Raw genomic sequence first — 4,538 nt, forward strand, 5'->3', positions numbered from 1 at the left:
TAATAGAAAATTAATAATAAAGTAATTAATATAAGTACACTTAAGAAGATAACACATGGATATAAATTAAAAGATAGATAAAAGATGGGCTTCTGAAATGCAGAAAAAAAAGTATTATGTGGATTTTATTATGTTCAAAATGATTCGATATGTAAGGGAGATGCAGTCTTTATCAACATTATGATTGACGGAATTCTCTGTCAAATTTAAGTAAATTTTGGCCTGACGAAGCCCTGCAACGTGTGGCGAAACGTTGGCTCAATAAAATAGTATAATTATCTACTATTTGAGGGTTTTTTTTTACCGCACCCGGACCATATTCCATTCATCTATACACACGGTCAATCAATAATCTTCCAGTAAATATATCACATACCAAAAAAAAAAATTGAGAATAGATTTTTTTTATTTAGTTGAGATATTTACCGTTTTAATAAAAAATTAAAAAATGTAAGAACTAATAACAGTCACTGGGTGACAATATTAACATGTTAATTTATCCCATGAGTTGAGAGAGAAGAGCTAAGGAAAACAGGAAGAAGGTAGTAAATGTGTTTGGTATTGGGAACCATGCAGTTACATTATTTAGACCCGTAGGTGATAAACGGGATTCCACGGGACAGTAACAAATGGTTTTATATTCAAACTCCACTTAGCAGCCCCACGAGATTTGTTCAATCCCTACGTGTAATTAATGGCAAAACTATGTACTTCAATAAATAACAATTACACTATAAAATTGTAAACGAGGAAACAAAACAACCATTCCTAAATATTTTCAATGTTAATAAAATAAATATTTTTTTTTAGCTTGCACGTCACCTCGGAGGATTATCAGGGATTGTTAAGGATGAGAGATTAAGAATTAATGGATTAGGATGGTTAAGGAGTTTGGAATGAAAAGACGCGTATCTGTTTTGGGTCAAATCTGCAACCAATGAGATGTTAAGGTCTTCATGGATGAGTTTATTTGTAACTTATTAAGGAGCATCAAGGATTTTACGTAAGATTTTGGATTGTAAGGATTGGATGCGGGAGGAATTTGATGGTTTGGTAGAGCCCCAGAGGTCAATTCTGTATTTCCAAATTGGTCTGATATCGTAGTGTATACTAATTTTTTTTTTGGTGAGTGGGAAGTTAAGAGCGTTTGTCAAGTAGGTTATAGCAATCGGAATCTACGAGCAGTTTCTTGTCGTTTCAGTCATGAATGTGGATTCCAAGTAAGTCTCTAGTCAAGATGGAGTCCTATGTATCGAATCTGTTCAACAGGCAAAAAAAAAAATATTAAACTTGAAGTAATATAACTACTTAAAGAAATTCACTCCTATTGACAACATTTTCGTTTAGCCTGGGAAACTTCGAACCAAGCTTGTCCCCCCATTTGGGTGGGAAAAAGCAGAAGTCCGGAAGTTCCTAACGCTTTTTTCTCACCCACGTCACTGGTGGAGGCTGGAAGAGGACGCGAGCCGCAGACGAGAATATGGATTTTATAAGATTTGAAACAAAAGGGATATTCAGGTAATCAAAAAGGACTATTGTTCAAATGACATTTTACTGAAAGGATTTTATTCTACAATTTTAGCTGTCACTCATAGTTCTAGTATTTATGTGATTTGGTATTGTCTTATAAAGTAGTAGTTTCTCTATCTGCTGAAAGCTGAGATTTAATGTATAACACTTTTCGAGAAATAAAAATATCCATAAAACTCCTGCCATCCTTTTATTATCATTTTGACAACGTTACGAACTCACCATCCATTTTAAAATCAATAACTAAAATCTACATAAAAGTAACAACACTTTCAATATTATTCTACATGTAAATTTTTATTAATATATATTTTTTTAAAATTAAAAACATATTACAGTAACTAAAAATTCTATATTTATAGAAATTTTTATTTCCTGGAAATTGCTAAATATAGAGAAATAACCCTTAGAAAAAACTGATTATTTATGAGATTTTACATTTAGTCAATAGAATTGTCCAAATTATCAGTTAAGTGATTGTGTTTTAGGTCTTAGTATGTGGATTCCACGTTAGTCTTTTGTCAAGAAGGAAGCCAAGACAGTGTCTCATAGATGTTGTAAATTATTTTTTTTTAGTTAATTTTATTTTTAGAGGTATAATGATAGTAATAAATCATAGTATGTGTTTTAGGATGCACCCTCAAGCATGCTTTAACGGCACCAGGAGGTGAGCCCTCTAGTGAAAACATATGGAAGTAGAGAGAGTTTGTATCCATATTGGCCTGTACAGGTGAAAAAGAGCAAGCGCATTTTAAGAAATACCACTTTAGACAACGAAACATGAGTGAGTAGAACTTCATCACACTCAGGCAAGAGAGGGGGCCGGCGGCAAGATGAGAAAAAAAAGAACAAGAGAGAAACTCGTCTTCCATTGTAACATCGAATAGAACATTCAAACCAAGTTACCTATAATCCCTTCCATTATTTGTTGTAAACTAATCAATAGTCACAATTAATGCAAATTTTAACAACTATCCTGTAAACCTTTTGGCAAAACTAACTTAATCAATTTTTTAACTATTAAAAGAATAGAGGTTTTATTTCACTTTTATCATTGTAATTATAATTATTTCAAATAAAGTCCACTCTAGGGAAACGAGAAAATTATAAGTAATTCGGGTAATACCTCCCAACAATCAAACCCGGGAAATACTTCAATTATATAGTATTTAATTCCGTTTAAAATAAAATATTGTAATGAATAAATATTTTTAATTGTTTAATTTTACCACGCACAATCTAAAGTCAGATTTGGTTGCAAAGAATGCCCGCTAAGGGCAAAGAGAACGCTGCACATATCCCTGTAGAGAGGAAGTTAGAAGGGACACCACCACTCACCACTTGCTGCTAAATTGCAGATCCATTTAACACGAGAAGCTTGAGGTCAGCCCTCAAAGGAGATAAGTCGTCGGGAAGTCTAACACCACCTAGAACCCACGACTGTCTGGATAAAGCTCGATTCACACTATAAGTCCCGTTACTTTATCACATAGTTTACATAAAATATTATAAACTGCAAATTAATATAAGAGGCATGTTGGCAGAGCTGACAGGAAGTTTAGAAAAATTAATATACACTATGGGGAGGAATGGTAACACAATGAAAGAGAAACAATAAAATGTCAATTCAAGCGGAATAGATTATAGTACAAGAATTTAGAAGAAAAAAAAGCAGTTATTTCATCCCAATTTTTGATTACTTTAATGAAAACTATCTATAGTTACTAGTCAAATTTGATGATTCTACCAAGTATAAGTAGGGGGGAATAACAAATGGCGGCTGTCCCCAAACATTAAAAAAATTAATTTTTCATTCGGAGTTCTATATCCATAAAACTTCCAACAACACTAGAAAACCTAAGAGAACATTATTTAAAGTAAAGTAAATTTGCTGAACTAATGGCCCTAATAAAGCTATTTACGTTCAATGGTTCTCGAGATACAGCTTTCTAAAAAGTAATATTTCATAAAAATGTACTGAAAGATTAGTAGTTAGTGACTTTATATTGAAAGATCTATTAGAACTTAAATTATAGCTAGTTTAATGTACTATAAAATACTTTATTACCTTTATCTTCGTAGGAATAGTAATTTCTATGAGGTTTGCTAAAATAAATTGATTTATAGTTGTTCGGAAAATAAGTTTCATTTATGAAAATCTTTATTTCAGAAACCATAAGACATGCAGATGTCTATTAGCCCTAAAATTAAAACCAGTTAGATGTACTACAAAGTAGTTTATAACATTTATCTTCGTATGAGTAGCAGTTTTTTATGATATTTGACAAAATTTTTAGTTGATCAGATAAAATGTTTGATTTTTTAAAAAAAATATTTCTCTAGAACCATAAGACGTATATATGTCTGCTAGCACTCAAAATTAAGAAAATTTAACTTACTAATAAGTAGTTTATGACATGTATCTTCTTAGGGGTAGTATTTTTTATGATATTCATACATGAATATAAATTTTGCACATGAAAATTAGTCCGAACAACTGTAAATCAACTTATTTTAACAAATATACTGAAAACTACTACTCCTACGAAGATAAACTTCATAAACAACTATATAGCCCATTAAACTAGCTTTAATTTGAGTGCTAACAGACATCTGTACATAAAATGGTTTTTGAGATAAAGATTTCTCAAAATAACTTCACTAACTTCAGACCTTTCAGTGTATTCTGTACATTTTTTATGAAATGGTGCTTTTTAAAAGTTATATCTCAAGAAATTTTAAATATAAAAAGCTCTATTATGGCTTATATTTTACCAAATTTACTCTAATGATGTTCTCACACAGCTGTTAATCAATACAAATAAAAACCTTTTTGTAATGATTTAAAAGCTTTCCTAAGAGATTCTTAAGATCACAGCACCTAAAAGTTCCTTACTTCAGCAAAGAACTTGAATCATACACAGTCAGCGCCTGCCATTGGAAGAGTGAGGTTGTTCCTGCTAGTCTACTGTCTTGATTCTGACGTCATCAACGGTTTTTCTGAAAAC

At 31.5% G+C, this 4,538-nt stretch overlaps 1 protein-coding gene across 6 annotated transcripts in view; it reads right to left on the minus strand.

The window, feature by feature from the left end:
* The window catches only part of Pde9 (phosphodiesterase 9), a 681,542-nt gene that overhangs the window by 538,252 nt on the left and 138,752 nt on the right, over nucleotides 1-4,538 (minus strand). The window lies entirely within an intron of this gene.

The sequence above is a fragment of the Halyomorpha halys genome, unplaced genomic scaffold (assembly GCF_000696795.3).
Source record: "Halyomorpha halys isolate HHAL.00 unplaced genomic scaffold, Hhal_1.1 Scaffold46.1, whole genome shotgun sequence".
NCBI classification, from domain to species: Eukaryota; Metazoa; Arthropoda; class Insecta; order Hemiptera; family Pentatomidae; genus Halyomorpha; species Halyomorpha halys.